Source organism: Chanos chanos, chromosome 7 (assembly GCF_902362185.1).
Source record: "Chanos chanos chromosome 7, fChaCha1.1, whole genome shotgun sequence".
Taxonomy (NCBI): Eukaryota; Metazoa; Chordata; class Actinopteri; order Gonorynchiformes; family Chanidae; genus Chanos; species Chanos chanos.
The window spans coordinates 18922614-18942799 of record NC_044501.1 but is presented as its reverse complement, the minus strand read 5'-3'; the positions used below and the strand labels follow the sequence as shown (position 1 = coordinate 18942799).

The window sequence follows — 20186 nt, the reverse complement described above, 5'->3', positions numbered from 1 at the left end:
AAAGTGTTATTTCTGCAGAGATAAACCTTCAGTGTTGATTAGTATAAATTTGTGTCAGTTTTGGAGTTGTTTGATCAAACATATACACCCACAGTGTGAATAAAACTCACAACCTAGTGTTTTAGGCACACGTGAATGTAAACGCTCTTGGAAGGACTCAGGAAGAAAACCTTGCCACTCAAGGTCGTCAGAAGAAGGATAAGGTAGGATTATTCTTGCTACTTGTGAAAGCCAGCATGAAAACCACAACTAATTATAAAAATATTTGTAATGTGACATCACAGGTATACATTTCCACACAAACATGTTGTACCTGCTTTGAAAATATTTGGTAACGTTAGTTCATGGAACTTGTCACAACTTCAGGTTGGTAGGTAAGTTAGCCAGCTTGCAAGCTAATCTCTGTGGGTTACCCATTTTTAAACAGCCAGAGTTATGTTAATTTTTGATAGTTAAAGACATAATGTAGCAGAAATGATGTTTCAGACTGTTGAATCTACAGCGATATAAAAACCCATTGTGCAAGTTGAAAATACGATTGGAATGTCGACACAAACTGAGGGCAGTGTTGCCAACTAATTTTCAGGGGAAGTTGCTACAGGCAAGTTGATTTGTTGTTAAAAGTTGCCAAATGACATTGTGATTTCATTACGCGATGACGTCATCACGTGATGCCGTAAAACTCCGTCATTACGCAGTATACACAATGACGTTACTCAAATTGACATACCATCTCGGTGAAAATTATTATTTGAAATTTGTTTGTTTAGATTCGTTTGTTTATTATCACATATTTTTATTTGTAAGAGTTATATACACACACAACACATTTTATGATCAAATATTTATATTTTTAAACACAACACATTGAATTACTGAACAATTACACATTACACATAATTGAACAATTACATTTTATTTACTTATTAACTAGTAAAACTACACATTCTAAACAATTACAGTTTTAAGCAGTGTATTGGTAGTTAATTAACATGCTACCTGACTGATCAGCAATCATAGGTACAAGCTAATAACAAGGTACATCATATATGCTATCTTATTGAACAACTGCAGCTAGCAACTTAACTCAAATATAGTGTGTGTGCTTGGCACCTCTTTCCAGCTCTCTCCAGGCTGTTGTGCTGCTTGGCTGGTTAGCAGCTCAATGCTTTCTCCCAGATATTGGCACTCACACTGCAGAGCGCACTGCCACCATCACCTGTGTGTTGCTGCCAGTTCCAGAAAGTCCACTCCTTGCATACATAAATATGATGAATCATAGATTGGCATGGAAGTCCTCTTCATCTTCACTGTCCAACTGCACTGTCACTGAGCTGGAACCAGCAGAAAAGGATGGAATGGCCTTAAAGCTGTATGCTGCTGTGGTTCCAAACTGCTGCAGAACTTCACTTGGTTTATGCTGGTAACAGGTATCACCAGCAAGTTTCAGTCCATACCATACCAGGAGTATGGAGTTGAGAGTGTGCAGTGACATTCTATTTCTTTGACTTGTCTACATTCATTTTGCTGAACAGCCGTTCAGCCTCCTCATTTGAGTGTGGCAAGGAGAAGGCAGTGAGTGCAGCTTCGCACTGTTCTTCAAATGGATTCAATCCCAAAGAGTCTCTGTAGTTATTCACTTGAGTCTCACCTAAACAGATGGATGTTTCTCCATTGGGAAACAATTTTGTCAATGATTTGGGGCTGGTATCCCAGTAGCTCAGCTACTTTAATAATTTCAGTGGTGCCTTTATTGTGCTTTAGCGTTCCCTTATCACTGAACGAGGCTATGTTTCACAGGGCTTTTAGGTTGTCTGGGAGTCTTGCTCACAGCTCCTTGCTTAAAGTAACAATGTAGTTGCTGCACCATCGTCGAATGATCTTTTCATCCTCTGGTGCAAGACTAAGTTTGGGACACTGTGCTCTTGAAAAGGTACCCGAGGTATGGCGATGGCCTGAGATGTTCATCAGTGGTGTCCTTCAGGACATCAGTTTTTGCCATAGGGTTAATTACTCTGCTGCAAATTGATGTTAAGAGGTGTACCAGATTGTCCAAAAGCTTGAAAGGATCTGTTTGCTCTCCCTAAAATGACTTCACTGCAGCCGCTACATTGGACAGGATTGATTTCAAGAATGTCATGTAGACATAGTTGGTCTTGTCCATGTACATGGTGTGGAGCACACCTGCCATGTAGCAGTGCTCACTGGCCTTGGTCAACTCAAAGTGGAGTTTCAGTTCTTTCTACTGGCTCAATATACGAGTTACCGCAAGCTCAACTGATAGCCAACATGCGGCACATGGTTTGGTGATCTGCAGGGGTTTCTGGCCACAATGAATGGTGGCATGCACTGCTTTGTCCACCTTCCGCCGTTTGGGGGCAATCGAAAGCCAGTTGTAGGTTTCCCTGATTAAGTACTCGACACTCCTCGGGATGGTTTCTTTGGATGCTGCTCTGACAGTCAATTGTAAAGAATGGCGGACGAACACCAAATTGTGCAATGCACATTCTTCCTTTAAAATCTTGTGCACCCTGTTGTGCACCCCAGTCATCACAGACACATTAGGCACTTTCGCACCGGAGGAACTTTTCCATAGTTCTTAGAACTGTTGGAGAAAGTACCCCCTTTTTCGCGTGTTCGCACTGCAGGAACTTAGAACGATCATAGTTCTTAGAACGCTGTTTTGAGGGGCTTTTTCAGCTCCTACTTCAGGGTAGGTACTTTCGCAGCGCAATAGGAACCTTGTGACGTAGGTGTACAGCCACTGGTCCAGACGCAGGTATACGATGATTGCAACCGCCATTTTTAAAGATCCGTGCAAAATATAAAGTCTTAGAACGTATTCATTTAGCTTTTGATATTCATGTCTCAAAATGTCTGGAATTGTAGGAGGGGGCACATAGTTTTTACGCTTTATTTTACTGGTATTTTATATCCCCCAACAATGACCATTTTGCAACGTCCAATGTATATTTGTACATTGAAGAGGTAGCATACACTCCGCTTCGGTAGGTGCTTGTGTGTCCGCTTGTGTGGCTGTGATCCGCATTTTAACCTAAAATAAGAATGTGTTTATCCAGCTTAAGATTTGAGGGCTGCAGCGGGGAAAAAGGAAGAAAAAAAAAAACCCACGATGCTGCGAGCAAGGGTCAGGCACAAGCACTATGCTAGCACCCGAAAAGTACTATGCCCATCAAGTCATTCACTACTACTGTGGTGGTTGGACTGGGTCTATCGCCATACAGTTTTATTTTCGTTAATGAGAAGGCAGTTATAGGTTATCTAATGTGCAATCAATATTTCTGTCATTCAAATTCAATAAAACTCATTGTGTATACTGTAGTCTAGTTTGTCGATTTCTTTTGCCGTAGTAATGGTTCTTTTTTTCCTTTTGGAGGTATTTAAAAGGTCTTAAAAGTCATTAAATTTGTACTTCAAAATGCGCAGCTATCCTGGTTAGTCGTAAACAACAGCTCTTAGCTGCTATACCGTCGGCCGGCCTACGTCACTTCAGCGCTCCTACTGGTGGTGCGAAAGCAAACAGAAAAAAGGCCCTAGAACGAATGTAGTTCTAGGGAAAGCTCCACAGGGGGTGGTTCCTATCGAATTAGACCCTAGAACTGTTCAGTCCGAAAGCGCCTATTATCAGTGCCAATACCCTGAAGATTTTCTTTTTTAAGGTTACGCTTCTCAAGAAACTCAACTATTGCCTTTGGTATTGATCTGGCATTGCCCACCTCCAATTCAACCAGCCCGAGAAATTTGGACACAACTGTTCTTTTTTTTAGCACTGAAATACCAAATCACCACGCCCAGGTATGTTGAGACACTGACATTAGTGGACTCATCCAAAAGGAGACTGAACTTCTCATCCCCACATCTGATGTTACCCTTTTGAGAAAATAAGGAGCGAGTACTCCCCTAATCATTTCTGTGCACTTGGTGTGGTGCATTTGGAAGTTTGTTGCTGCCACAGAATCCGAAAAGGCAGCTTTACAAGCCATACCTGAATGGTCGCATGCTAGCAGCAAACAATACTCCGCAATGACCATTGCCACAGTAGCTTCTGTGCTTTTGCAGTTATCCACTTTCTTGGACTGAGGTAGTGTAGATTGCATTGCGGCATTGCGGGGTTTTCCGGTTTTGATTTATTGATATGCTTTGCTGTAGCACAATATTTTTTGATGTCATACATTTTTGCAAGCATATCTGATTTGCAGTATGCACAGTATGCCTGACAATCACCCCCAATTACTGGCTTCAGCCACCCTTTAAATTCAGGTACAGACTCCTACTCTTTTCTGTACTTCTGGCTGTATAATTTTGATTGAGACATGTTGATTGATGTTGTAAGTTCTGTTCAAGATCAAGCATTCGTTACCAACTATATTCATTGGGTTTTAAATGTGGTTGTTGGACTATTGGACGTAAGGACTTGGACTATTGGACGTAAGTTTACCCCTCCTAGAATTGCAACTTTATCGTGGTGGAGGGGTGTGTGAGCCCCTGTGATCCTGGGAGCTGTGCTGCCAGGAGCATGCAGCTCCTGGTAGGGTCACCCAAGGCAGAGAGGTCCGAGGTGAGGGGCCAGACAAAAAGCGATTCTTAAAGCCCTTATGAACAGCACCCACAGAGAAACAGGCACCTCGCCCGGAATAGGGAGACTGGGACCCCTCCTGGAGCTAGGCCTGGGAGGGCAGCCCGTAGGCGAGTGCCTGGTGGCTGGACCAACCACGGGGTCGGGCTGGGCTAAGCCCCGAATGAGCCATGTGGGGCCGTCCTCTCATGGGCCCACCACCTGCGAGGGGAGAAATAGGGGCTGGGTGCGATGCCACATGGGTGGCGGGTTGGGGCGAGGGCCCCGGCGGACTGGACTTATGGTACAGAAACGTTTGGTACGTGGAATGTCACCTCTCTGGGGGGGAAGGAGCTGGAACTTGTGCAGGAGGCGGAGCGATACCCACTAGATATAGTTGGGCACACTTCTACGCACAGCCTTGGCTCTGGAACCAAACTCCTGGATGGGGGCTGGACTCTATCCTTCTCCGGAATTGCCTGGGGTGAGAGGTGACAGGCAGGTGTGGGGTTACTTGTTAGCCCTGGAGTGAGCGCTGCTGTGTTGGAGTTTGTCCCAGTGAATGAAAGGTTGCAGGGGGGAAATCTCTGACTGTTATGACGGCGTACACGCCGAACGGCAGCTTTGAGTACCCATCCTTCCTAGAGACACTGGAAAGTGTCCTAGTGAAGACACCATCCGGGGACTGGCGACACCAGCAGTAGTTTTACAAAGAGATTTCAATGCTCACATTGGCAATGATGGAGAGACTTGGAGGGGAGTGATTGGGAGGAACGGCCTACCCGATCTGAACCCGAGTGGTGCTTTGTTGTTGGACTTCTGTGCAAGCCATGGATTGTCCATAATGAACACCATGTTCGAGCATAAGGTGGCTCATAAGTGTACCAGGTACCAGAGCTCCATAGGCCAACGGTTGATGATTGACTTTGTAGTTGTCTCATCAGACCTGCGGCCGTATGTCCTGGACACTCGGGTGAAGAGAGGGGCAGAGCTGTCAACTGATAACCACCTGGTGGTGAGTCGGATCAGATGGCAGGGGAGGCTGCCAGACAGACCTGGTAAACCCAAGCGCATAGTGAGGGTGAACTGGGAACGGCTGAGGACCCTGTCCAGAAGGTCTTCAATTCACACCTCCGGAGGAGCTTCTCCCTGATACAAAGGGAGGTTGGGGACATGGAGTCCAAATGGACCCTGTTCAAAGCCTCCATTTTTGAGGTGGCAGCTTTGAGCTGTGACTAGGTGGTCGTCGGTGCCTGTCATTGTGACAACCCAAGGACCCGGTGGACGCCACCGGTGAGGGAAGCCGTCAGGCTGAAGAAGGAGGCCTTCTGGGCTTGGTTAGCGCAGGGGACTCTGGAATTGGGATTTCAAGGCGCAGTTGGGGTTAGGAGGGTCCAGCACGGTGGCCTCGGGATTGCGTCCCTGCTTTTTGCAGATGATGTGGTTCTGTTTGCCCCATCAAACTGAGACCTCCAGCACGCATTGGGGCGGTTTGCAGCTGGCTTGCCCCCTCCGGAGTTGGGATTGAGTTACTGCCTCAAGTGGAGGAGTTCAAGTATCTCGAGGTCTTGTTCACGAATGAGGGCAAAATGGTGCGGGAGATTGACAGGCGGTTCGGGACGGTGGTGGCAGTCATGCAGTCATTGTACTGGACCGTCATGGTAAAGAAGGAGTTGAGTCAAAAGGCAAGGCTCTCAATTTACCAGTCGATCTTTGTTCCAACCTTCACCTATGGTCACGAGCTCTGGGTAGTGACTGAAAGAATGAGATTGCGGATACAAGCGACGGAAATGAGTTTCTTCCACAGGGTGGCTGGGTGCACCTTTAGGGATAGAGTGAGGGGCTCAGACACCCAGGAGGAGCTTGGAGTAGAGCCACTGCTCCTCTGCATTGAAAGGAGCCAGTTGAGATGGTTCAGGCACCTGATCGGGATGCCTCCTTGTGGTGTTCCGGGCACGACCAACTGGGAGGAGACCCCGGGGCAGACCCAGGACATGTCAGGAGAATTAGATTCAGCCTGCTGCCACCGCAACCCAGTCCTGGATAAGCGGCAGAAAATGATGATGATGATGATGAAGTAAGTTTAGCAAGCAAAGTAGCTGCCTCACTGGAAGTTACACCCATAATCGTTTCCACAGTAGCGCCCCCAGGAATAAGGTGGATTGACCTGAGCCATCACTACCGCTGACATCACTCACAATGCACTTTTGCAGCCAGGCAGATAGTATACAGCACTTGCTGGTGATAGCCTGCGAGGTAGCTAACAGTTAGTTAGCATGGCAGAAGCTCCACGAAAGGAGGTGAAAACATACAATTTTCATCCAAAATGGAAAGAGGAATTTCTTTTTACCTTGGTGAAAGACAAGTGTGTATGTACTGTATGCTGTGCTACCAAACACAAGCACTGTCTAAAAGAGGAAATCCGGAGCAGCACCACAACACCAACTACCAGAGATTCAAAGACAGCTACCCACCAAAGAGCGCAATCCATAGTAGGAATGTTGATGAGCTGAAATTGGAGTTGAAGGCCCAGCAGTCACTTTTCACAAAACCTGCTGCTCAGAATAACACTGCTAGTGAAGCATCATTTTGTGTAACACACCTTTTGGCTAAACACAAGAAGCCTTTTACAGATGGCGATTTATTCAGGGAAGCAATGGCCATTACCGCAGAGACTGTTTTCAACGACTTCAAAAACAAAGACAACATCAAACGGCAATCTGTGGTGTACCGCTTAAATGCATTTTATCAGAGGACGTGGATCGACAAGTGTTAAAGGACTTGTCACTCTGTGAATATTTTTCACTGCTGTTCAATGAATCCCTGGATGTAATGGACACAGCTCAGCTTGTTGTATTTGTCAGAATGGCTTTCTAGGATTCTACAACAAAGGAGGACTTCTTCACTCTTTTGTACTTAAAGGAGAGAAGAAGAGGTGAGGATATTTACAAAAGAGTTTGAAAAACATATATGTCCATGAAAATGACATCCCCATTCATAAACTAGTGGCAATTACTACTGATAGGACCCTGGCAATGCGCAGCTTATGGTTTTATAGCACTGCGCTGTAATGACCCTGATTTTCCTGATTTCATGAATTATCACTGTGTGATTCATCAGGAGGCCTTGGCTGGAAAGGTCGTGGACTTTTCTCATGTAATGACACTGTTGGTCAAAGTGATAAACTTGATTTGAGCAAAAGGGCTTCAGTACCGCTTATTCAAGGTGTTATTGGATGATCTCGATGCTGCTTATGGAGACCTACTTCTCCATGCTGATGTCCAGTGAGTTGAGTCACAGCAAAGTGCTACAGCGATTTGTTGACTTGCTGCCTTACATAAAGACATTTCTGCCAACAAGCAATGAGGAGCATGAGGAACCTGCCCCACACGATAAGTGCAGTGAATGCATTCAAGGTCAAGGTCAGTGTTTGGACCACACATTTAAAGAACGGGAGGCTGACACACTTTCCCAAGCCAAGAGAAAATGTCACAGGCCATCGAAGACAAGGATGCTTTTCAACCTGAACAGTACTGTGCTCACCTGGACAAAGTGGCAACAGAGTTCAGTCGGCATTTTGGTGAGTTAGATGTCATGGAAGATATTGCTGTGTCTTTCTGTGTAAGATTCTCTGTTCCTGGTTTAAGATTATAGCCAAGAATTCATTATTCCTGTTCCTTGTGTTCTGAACTCTGGATTGGTTGTGTAACTCCATTGCCTTGCCTTCACTATACATGAACTCTGTGTACTGAACCCTACTTGTTTTCTGACCTATCTTTTGGAAAGCAATTTCTCTGAACTCCTTCTCAGCACATGCCAGTGTTGTAGTCAAGACCACCTAAACCGAGACTAAATCATGACCAAGACCAGAGTGTATCAAGACTGAGACAAGACCAAGACTTTGAGGGGTTGAGACCAAGTCAAGACCAAGACCAAGACCAAGACCAAGGGAGGACGAGACCATGTCAAGAACAGGACCAGACCAGTGCGAGTCCCACGCTGCATGACACACTTATGATAAAATGTGGAACATGCAAACCATAGGCACTTCTCAAATTGATCTGAGAGATCCACATTCCCGTAAAAACACCCACATACAAACAAACACTGTGAGTAGAGATCAACTTAACCATCTTTATTCAACACTCCTTTTTCATGTTTCACCACCTACCTAACATAATACAATGTTTTGTGCTTTTTGAACATGTTTTCTGATTTCACAAATTTCTGACAACTTTCACAACTGCATTTATTTGTTTATTATATCATTACTAGGGTGTTACTGACATAAGATGAAAGGAAATATCTACATCCTTTGGTTGGTCACTAGGACTAGGCTCGACCTTTGAAACTGACTTCAAAAATCGCTTTTTTGACATATAATCTGTGTTCACAAATTTCTGGGAAGTTTCACACCTGTATTTTTTATGTTTATTTCATCAATACAAAGGTGTTCTTGATATTTAAGATGAAATGAAATGTCCACATCCATTAGTCACTAGGACCAAGCCTGACCTCTGAAGTTGACTCAGACACATTTTAGATATTTATTTCGATTTCACAATTTTTTGAGAAATGTATCATACCTTTATGGTCATTTCACTGATAAAAGTAAGTTATTGAAATCTAAGTTGAAGTAAAATGTCTAGATGCCCGGTTAGTGACATACAGGGCATAGTAGGTCGAACCTTTGAACAGAAAGTTTTTTCAAAAGTTATTGTTATTATTCAGAAAAGCAATCATGAGTAATCCTTTACTATTGTTTTAAGAGAAACTGAACATAAAGTATAAATATTTGTTGACCATACATGGCCTTATACTACACCGATATTCTACTTGCAGTACAAAAATTACCCTTCAGTATGCATGAACTTGCGAGGGACTTTTATGTTGAAACACCATCTCCATGCAAGGCGAACAGTAGAATAAACAGTAGGATGCAACAACGTGCCTTAAATTGTTATTCATTTGCATTTGATGTCATGTTCAAACACTATTTATAATTTCACAACTGAATACAAGGCATGATAACATAATGTGTACGTAGTTGAAGAGCAATGGCTCTGTTGCACACAACGACAAGTTCTCCTCCTGTGATAGGAGTTCTGTGAGCATGATTAGGGGCCCCAGCACTTCTGCTGTCTTCTGTGCCAGTTTCCACTGGTCTCCTGTCAGGTCCAGGATGTGACCTCCTTTCTTTGTGATGCTGGGATCTCACAAAACAGCTGTCACTGGCCATCGTTGCTCCAGCAGTCGGTCAAGCATTTCATATGTAGAGTTCAAATGAATAGCAATGTCTTGGATGAGTTTGTGTGCTATTACATTCTGCTGCCTTTAAGACAGCTGTAGCCTTTGCACTTTTTTTGAAGTGTCCCACAAGATTCCTGGCAGCCAAAACTGTGCAACATATTCTGTCCTGTTTTAGAGCTGTATTAATGCACAGCTGTAGGTCGTATCCTGAGCTGCAGACTCTTTCTTCAGTGTCCTCATACACAGCACCATACTGTGACAAATTATGCTTTATTGGGGGTCTTTCAGTCACCAAAGCGATAATCAAACAGCATTTGGTATATCAAAATTAACATAAACTAATTACACCACTGATATACCCACGTGCTCTAGTTAATACCAAAACAGTAACAAACATGTCTACGCCATTCCCCAGTAAATAAACTGTAAACAACAAGCACACACACAACACATTACTGAACAATGTTTTTTTCTCAAACATAAACCTCTGTCGCAACATTATTGCAAAACAGAAATCCACTCTCAGCATGCCTTGTAGAACCCCAGAAGTAACAGTAACAGAACTCTGTTACAATATTACTGGCATTGTCATGAACAACAGCTACTCGCTTGTAATTCAGAATGGCAAAGGCCTCCACCACTTCTCCAAGCTGTTGTGCAATGTTGACTTCCGTATGGCTCACCTTCATTACTTTGGTTTCCAATACGAAGGCACATAGTTCTCACTCCTGAGTTATAAAGTGACAGGTGACAACCATGTACGCCGAGGTTCAAATGTCTTATGAAACTTAATGTAGTTGAGTTTTCAACCAGAGTTAAAAATTGGTCCTGCAGATCGCTGCACTTCAGAGAATGCTCGTGTGAAATACTGGTGCATTAAGAGACTGTGCAGTCAGGCTCCATCTTCTTCATTAATTTTCTAAAGCCTTCACCTTCGATTACGTTAATGGGTCTCATATCCATAGTGATGAACTCTACTATGGCATCTGTTATCTCCCTTTCTTTTCTCCAATATAGGTTTTTGGAACTGTAAGGTCTGCTGTGCAGTTTTGTGTGTGGTTGAGGATGTTGATGGCTGTGATGCACCTATGGACAAGTTATTATTAGGCTGGGCTACTCTACCTTTTTTACGCCAATAATTGCCTTAGCCCCAGATGTTCCCATATTACTGCTTATGTTTGATTTTAAGTATTCAGATCAGCTGTAACTATTTTCCAAGCAAAGTAAGTGCACATTTTTTATCAAGTGTAACGTCACTGTTATATAGTAAATGGCGGATAAAAGAAGCTTCATCATGGCGACTTGACAGACATTAGCTAAGCTAAGTTTGCAAGTTAGTATGGTCTCCATTTTTTACACCGTCAGTAGCCTACTACTAACATTATTCAGGTGATTTTTCATGCTTGCTGTGCCACTGTGGTGGGCCAATTTCAAACTGCATATTTGGCACACTGCCTTTGTCCTCTCATTGCTCATTTTAAAGAGTTCACACACAGCTGAGGTCTTCTGCATTTTCTCTCCCCTTAAAAGGCCAGGGTGAGCTGAAGCGTGACGTTCACTGTTGTGAGAGGGATGTCAGGCGCCCAAGCTAAGATGGTATATATGTCCACGTTTTAACAGTGCAATTAAAAGTATAAATATAGTACAAGAGTGTGCTGACTATTTTGGAGTTCATCTTTATTGATGGCATACATTTAGGTGGTAAAAAAACAAACAAAATAAATCCTGAATATCCAAATCCCAAAACTGAAAACCCAATACCTACCCAACGAACAAATTTCCAAATGTTCAAAAAATTCGGGTTCAGCTCTAGTAATATGTTATATAAAGTATATCACAAGAGGCCATGTTATTGACAGAATGCAAGCATGTACAACAAATGTCAACAAATTACTAGTGTACTCTCTGTGTGCACTTCATAGTTTAACTAAACCCTCATGACAAGCTCAATTCAAGTTCAAGTTTATTTAGAGCCCAATATCAGCCTTACAGGCCACGTCAAAACAGGACAGGTATGATAATAGAAATTTTGATTTTAAAAAAGGAAGAGCTCACTTGTTCTGGAGAAATTTTGGTTTGTCTATTTGTTTGCAGCAGAACAGAGGATCAATCTTATAAATCATATACAATTACATATAAAATGCACTTGAAGCCTATAGGAGCAAAAATGATGTCAAACCTACTTAATAAAGCACTGAATCCAAGGGATTGGAATTAAAACCCAAACTTGTATTTGCACTTTTTTGATGTACAAACATACAAATTTTATCATGATTTGTGCACGACATATGTTACATTGTTTAACAAGTTACAGTTATGAAGTAATTTCAGTTCATATTGTGCAGCCCTATGAAGAATGCTCAAAAACACAAACCAAACACAAAAGAAGTAGAAATGAATCCCCTTTAAATTACGACCTGACAAACTATTCAAGAAAGAAAATTAAATCGCACCAACAGTGTAATTGTGACCAAAAGCAATAAAATTAACTAATTTTCAATGGTTTGTTGCCTTTCCAGAGGTATTCTTTCACAAATGTAAGAGGAAAACGTAGGGCAGAGCTCTTGAACTCAGAAAAATGAAAAACTTGATTGCAAAACATTAAACTTGATTTAACACAAAAACAGTAAAATCAACCCCCCCCCCCCCCCCCCCAAAAAAAAATTGGTTACAAATTTCAGTGTTTTAAGGCTAGTTCATAGTATTGCATAGTATTGCTTTTGAGAATTTTTCATTTTCTGATGGACAAATAAAAGTTTAACACAAAAAACAGCAATATTCTACTTATAATTACTCCTGTTTTGTTCTTTTTCTTTTCAAGCATATGCTACAGCACAAATATCTGATTACGACAATGGAAATAAGAACTATGAGTGAAACAGAAGCCAATAAAAACAACATGACATCAACGGAGTGGTAAGTGTACCAAGGCATTTTGTAGGACTCTGTACGCAAATGAGCAGCCCCCTTATGTCTCATAACATATTCAATCCAGAAAAGGGCTGTGTCTAAAGAATTCATTGGCCTATCCCTGTGTAGAGCAGAAAGCATCTTCATCTTTGTCTGATAGGATGGATCATTGAGCACTTCCTGTAAAGCCTGCAGGAAGATGTTCTTGTCCATGGTTGCAATATCTACAATCTTGGCCACTCCTTTAATTTGCATCTTAAAAAGGTTGTCTGGTTGGTCAAAGATCAGTGGAAGGCCCACTAATGGCACACCATGGTATATGGCCTCCTGAATTCCATTGGTTCCTCCATGAGATATAAACATTCTTGTCTTTGAATGTCCCAGAAGATCATTCTGTGGAATCCATTTGACCAGTAAGGTGTTGTTTCCAAGGGCAGACGGTCTATCCCCAGTGTGTCTCCAAATCACCTTTTGGGGCAGTTCAGCGAAAGCAGCGGCAATGTCATCGGCCATGTCGTGCGGTAGTTGTTCAAACAAAGTCCCCATAGACATGACTATTACACCATGTTCACCAGACGATTGCACGAAATCCTCCAGATCTTGGGGAAGAGGTTTTGCTGGCTTACACTGGAACCCGGACATGTAAATGACGTTTGGCATGGTAGGACGTGGAAATTCAAAGATGAAATCGACCCTCATCAGCCAGATATCAGCTGCTTGAAATAATTCAAAGTAGTTCACATCTGGTCCGAAGTAGCGTTCACAGAGCTCTCGAAAAGGCCTTTCTAACATGATTATCTGAAGCGGTGACATCAGGTAAATTAGCGTATTTTGAACTCTTTGTAAAAAACTCATACGATCAGACAACTGCAACATTGGAAGAGGTACGTATGAGAGCGGTGAGGGAGCTATAGCAAAATGAGCTTCACCACGGACAGTCCACCTCACATTATAAACCAAAGGTAACTTGAGGTAGTGAGCCAGTAGAGTGCCTGGACTGAAAGCAGGGTCTGTCAAGACCAGGTCATACTTTGCATCTCTCAGGGTCTGCATCAACTCCTTGTCTTCAAACATGTAGGTCACCATTTTGCAAACATCCTCAAACATTTCTGAAGTTTCTGAGATCATTTCCATCTGTAGTTTTATATGGGCCCAATGTGATCCTTCTCTGACTATATGCAACAGTTTATTCACATACACTTTAATATCCTCTTCAGTCAGTCCACCACCAACATTCAGCTGAATAGTACTGTAGTAAGAAGATGTTTCTTTGATGTGCCAGCTGTCTTGGGGTCTTATGACTGTAATGTTGTGACCTCTCAAATGGAGGCCCTCCAATATATATTGCATATTGATCCAGTGACTTCCTTCCACGGGGAAAACCAGAACTTTTCCTCCTTGCAGTACAGGAGCTATGGCTGCCAGTAGGGTCACCAACATTAGATGTGATATGCGCATCTTGAAGTACCTGTAGTACAGAGAGGGGGGGGGGGGTGTTTTTTTCTTTAACTTTTTGATGTTAGAGAGACTACAGTCTTTTGCCAATTCTGTAGATCAGCAGATTTTTTTAAAGAACAAAGGTCTAAACCAAAGATCTGTAAATGGACAATTTTTGTGTAGAAATATGTCATGTGTCATACGTAGTGTGGTATGTCATGAATCAAGTGCAAAATAATTAAGTCATCTGACCCCACAAAATCACACAAAAAACAAAATTAACAACAAAAATTAATCACCTCAGGTTTTCTTACTTCAGCTAGGTGTATCCTCTTGTAAAAATGCCTGAATCTAAATGAAATCGCAAAAATGGAGAAAACTAGGAAAGTCTACTACATGTACATTTACTACAAAGACCAGTAAAACACTTATTCAAGGTTCTTAGATATTTCAAAGTGATATAAATACTAAAAAAAGACAGCCAATGCTCCAGAGGCCTGCAGAAATTTATGAATAAAAAAAGCTTAAATTTAGCAAATGCATAAATTCCAACAAGAATATTACAAGCACTTCATAAATTTTGCTCTAGAACCTGTTACTTTTATAATCATACATGAAAACTACCTGCATCTTTGGAGGTGTCAATATAAGCACCACAGTTATAATCAAATGAGTAGCCATGAAGATTTTAATCACAAATATGAAAGCCTTTTCGATTACGATTATTTACTTTTTTTTTTTAGGTTCAATGAATTCTGTATTTAGTGGCAATTTCAGTTCTGTTTGGCATACCTGGAAGCAGACAAAAGTAAATATGAAAATAATATACAAATATTAATAAAGTCATTTGCGGTATAAAGTGATGTTTGACAGCAGTGATGTTTAGGAAAACGTAGGGTGCACTGCTTAAAGGAAACAGGTGTAAAATGAAGGGAGGAGGAGAGGACAGGCTTTTATGTCTTGGTCACACCCCCTTGAGGACAGTGTTCTTGAGCAACTATTCGGCCCGTGATTCAGGGCTTTCTGCAGTCTGCATGTTTTATGTCGAAGTTCATGGACAAAGATATTGGATTTTATCTGTCCCTACAAACTGTCTTATATTTAAATATGTAAAGAGACACATAATAATATAAAAGCTAATTCAACATGATCTGTACATGTTAACATAAGCTGCTGTAGCACTCAAAACTGCACCAACACTGCAGCCTGTTTAGCTTTCAACAAAATCCTCAAAATCCAAAAAGAGTTTGACCACTTTTATGTGTATTAACTTGAACAATACCAAAATGGACAGGTACAGTCAAAACTGGCCTTTAGTCATGCATGCCAAGTAGTAAATGATACATGATTTCATGGAATCACAGATATCATAAAAAAGCCATGAACAGTTTCAGTGCCATTTCAGGAAGTCTTTTAAGTTAAAGAAAGCAGTTTTACAGTTTATTTATTTAGTTCAATCAATCTTTTGAATAGACGGTTGAAAAGACTGATGTGCCAGGTGTCTTCGTTGAGCAAATTTCAAAACTGCACCAAACAAAACTGTACCAAACAGGTCAGATCGTGATGTCTGATATATTTGTACTTATAAGACTCATCTACTTACCTCCAGAGAGATAAACATGATGAAACTTTTTTTCATCAGTTTCCAATACTGTTACCATACATTTAAACCTGTGCTTCTACTGCTGCTCTGCCGTGTGTTACGGGTCCCAGGGATGAGTATAGTAACAAAAAGTAACCACTATCAAGCAGGTAAAAACAGGAGCAATGAGGACACGGTGCGTCTTGTTTCCTTCCTGACTGCTTCTCTGGTTGTTTCACTGAACAACTCAAAGCCATGTAAATACAACACATTTCTGTTCTATGCATCTCAGTTCTCTATGTTTCGTTCAGTTCCTCGCCTAAGTTCACTAGAGTCCATCACTTAATTCAATATTCTCATGGTTTCAATAAAGCACATTTCACTCTAGTCAGTTACGACTTCTGTGATGAACACATTTCCACTGACTTCTATATTCAATAAACACAGACCCAGACCATCGCATTGGTGTTATAGGCAAATGCTAGGGGCGCCCAAAATGAGGGAAGAAAAAAAAAAAAAAATTTCAACGTTTACCAGGGGCCATTCTAGGAGCAGAGCTTAGGGGGGCTCAGCCTCTAATGAGCATGTGACATGCATACAGTGCCTTTCAAAAGTGTTCAACCCCCTACTCATTTCAGTGGATAACAATTAATACATTCATATTTTTCTATATATGATATTAATTTGCAACAATAATACTTTTAATGAATTACTAGTGCTTAGTTATGTGAAATCATCACGGAGTCCACTGCAATGAATGTGGTCAAAACAGAAGCTGCCTTGGCATTATAACTATGTGGTCTTCACTACCTGTCCTCTTTCTCACCTAGTTCTTCTCTTCTCTCCCCCTCAATCCTCCTCTCCTTCTCTTTGTGCTGTCACCCAAAAGGCAAGCGTAACAACCAAACAGAGAATGTATAATCTAATAAGAGGTATAAATTGATCCATATCAATTTATAACAGCATTATAATTGAATATTGGGTTGCTGTGGGTAATGCAGTCATTTTGACCTTACTCTTTCACCTGAACCTGGCTATTTTCTTTAAAAAAATAAAAAATCGTATACCCATCTATGAAAAAAAGGCATTTCCAATGAGTCAGGGTTTGTTCCAATGCTTCAATTCACTGTCCATAAATGTGCCGTAAATACACCATGAAGCCAAATTCTATCAGAATAAGAAACACTATGACTTTAAAATAATAAAGTGCGTCAGTTAGTTCCTTAGCTGGCTATGCAAGCGGACTAGTTGAGAAAGCTAACATTATCTAATTAATCTCTAGCGAACTACGTCAACTAACGTTCTCTGACACTATTCGCACCATCATGGAACTATGACCAGACACTTTCTAAGTCACATTAATAACGACCAGTTTGACCAAACGCTCTCAGAACATTCATTAATTTTATTTGCCAACGTTTCAATTTAACTGTGTTTTTTAATCTGCGCCATGAAATTCACTCACCTACTTCTTCTTCTCCTCCTTTCACTGGTGTGGCGGATTACCAAAATTAAGGGTGCATACCGCCACCCTCTGTAACGCACTGTTTAACATCATGACTTAAGGAACACTGGGCGTTAAACTTGTTTAAATAGTCATTTGAACCTGTAATTGTTTGTCCCTTGTCTTTAACAGACAAGTTCGCAAAATCTAACGGCAGAGGGCTGAAATGATTTCAGGAAGTAATAGCAATAATTACGATTATTTTTTAGGGGATGCTGAGATGAAATTTAGGTGTGCTTGAGCACCTCTAAAAGGAGTCTAAAATCGCCAATCAGTGCTATTCTTTGCCAATACTGTTTCTCTATGTTAAGACAAGTTGAAAACTTAGATCACAGGATGACACAAAGCCTCGAGCTCTAGAATCTTTTACAACACATTTTAACTCTAATCGTCGATACAGTCACTCATCGGTCGAGACCTGGCTGTAACTTCAAAATATGTCTATAATCAGTGGTGGAATGTAACGAAGTCCAAATACTTCGTTAAGTACATTGTTCATGTATCTGTACTTTACTTAAGTAGATTTAGTTGTGGGTACTTTTGACTTTTACTCCACTACATTTTACAGCAAATATCTATACTTTCTACTCCACTACATATCTACAATGCGTTGCGTTACACGTTACAGTCACATTGCGTTTTTTTTTTGTTTGTTTGTTAGTTTTAAAGTAATCAATGGCGAGAGGGGAATTGTTCAACTGAACCAATCAAAGCGGGCAGGTAATGTTAGACCCTCCTTCAACAAGAGCGGGGCGCGCCCGCAGTAGCAGCATCAGCAGCAGCACTAACCGGTGATAAAACACCCAAAATGGATTCGAGAGAGGCCACCACGGAGATTCAGCCATTAGACATGCGCCACCCATGGCCTTATTTAAAAGAGTTGTTTGAGATAACCGGTTCTGAAAATAATTCATGGAGATTCCGGTGCCATCTTTGTCTCCCTCGAAAACACGAGATACTAGCTTTCAGAAATTCGCCGTCAAATTTGAAGAAACACATTGAGGTAAATTAAGTTGCTTAACGCTACCTGACTTTTGCATGTTAAATTAATTTAGGTTAGTGAAGTCTTATGTAACCTTAGCTAGCCTCTTGTTCAAATGCACCACTAGCAACAAGTAAACACGATTAAATTATTACAATCTAGCGTTAACTGGCAAGTAACACATGCATGTTGCTAACGCAATGTAGTCTTGGTCCTGGGTGTTTGCTTAGATGATAGATGTCGGGAACAGCGGTGGTTACGTTGCTTGTGTGGCTAGGGGCTCTTTAGCCCTGTGCTCCTTCAGAGTTAAAGTTTAAAATTAGTTGGTATTATAGAATGACAGGATTAACATCATAGTAATTACTTTAAAGATACCTTTGTTTTAATTACACTGAAATGGAATTTAAAAGTCAGACTGTCAACCCTACTTGGCATGCTTATATTGAGCCAAACCAAATTTCCATCTCCTGTAAGAACAGTCTGGCAAAAGTATAAATTTTGTAATAGATAATATGTTGAGATCCTGTGTTAGGATCAGTGCCTATTCCTTTGTTAGGTGTGTTTAATGCCCCTTTTTTCAGGCGGACAACTTTGACTTGAATGTGTTTACTGCAGTCAGTATAACACAATGGTTTTGCATTGTGTTATATTGTGTTTGGTTTTATTTACAGTTAAATAAAAACTTTCAAAGGTATAATCAGTCCTCTTTCTTATTTTGCTTAATGGCATTTAACTCTGCAGGTCACCCCTGAAATTCTGATTCACAGAATCGTAAGTCCAAGTGTGAACTGTGTCACAGAGGGTAAACACAATAAAAAACAATAACCTTTCAAATAATTGATAAGAGATTGTTTGCCAGTGTTATCAGTAGCATCATCTGCAGCATTGTTAATTAAAATGGCACAGCCCATACTATTGATGTATTAAACAAAATATACATACAGTAGGCACACTTAATGATATTGTAGACCATTGCATTAGGGAATACTTTAAGTATATTTAAAAGCAGGTACTTAGTTACTTTTACTCAAGTAAAAAGGTTAATGTGGTACTTTTACTTTTACCAGAGTACATTTTTGTCTGTTTATTTGTACTTTTACTTAAGTATAGTGTTTGAGTACTTCCTCCACCACTGTCTATAATACAGCAGGATGTACCTATTTTAAATGTCAAAACAAAGACAAGGTGCAACAAAGACACATTTTCGTATCTTGTATACCGGTATGTATATATTTTTCACCATCGTTTTGTCCACCTTCGCATAGTGCCCTTATGAGCTGCATATGCTGCATACCCCCTGTTTTGCGCCTCTGAATTCAAATATACATATACATACATACGTGTGTGTGTGTGTGTGTGTGTGTATATATATATGTGTGTGTGTCGAATAGACCAAAGCCCTCTTGTGCTTAGGGAAGAAAAAGAGGAATAGAAGAGGAGGAAAAATGGGAAAAAGACAGAGGTAATGTGATGAATGAATAGTTTATCTATTGCATTGTAGTTACTGTTGGAGCAGAGTGTTACTAGTTTACTTTGGACGATAGTAACGTTCGCTAAGTTAATAAATAGCTAGAGTTAACGTCAGTTACTCCCACCTTAAATTCATCAGGGAAAGTTGGAAGACTATTCGGGTGTTTGGGGAATAACCTTCAACATGATTTTGAGAAATACACTATTTCTTTTAAGTGTGCTGCATGAACCATCCACTGTCTGTCTCAAGAAACCAGGCAGGCATTTTTGACATCTTAGTCTAGTTAGCCAGTGTTACACCTGCTTAATAGTTGTAAGCCTTTGCATTTTCATTATTGATTAGTCTTCTATGTATAGCAAACAGCATGCATCATGTGAGAGAAGTGGTCATTGAATACATGTTTTGTGCATGAATGCTAGGTGTAATTAATCTTGCTGTTTGTGCTTAGAATGTTAAAGCCTATAATGTGGCTTA

General features: G+C 41.0%; 1 pseudogene; it reads right to left on the bottom strand.

Moving 5' to 3' along the window:
- Positions 1-12616: 12616 nt before the first annotated feature.
- Positions 12617-15471, bottom strand: LOC115816554 (UDP-glucuronosyltransferase 2B13 pseudogene; annotated as a pseudogene).
- Between the last annotated feature and the right edge of the window lie 4715 nt (positions 15472-20186).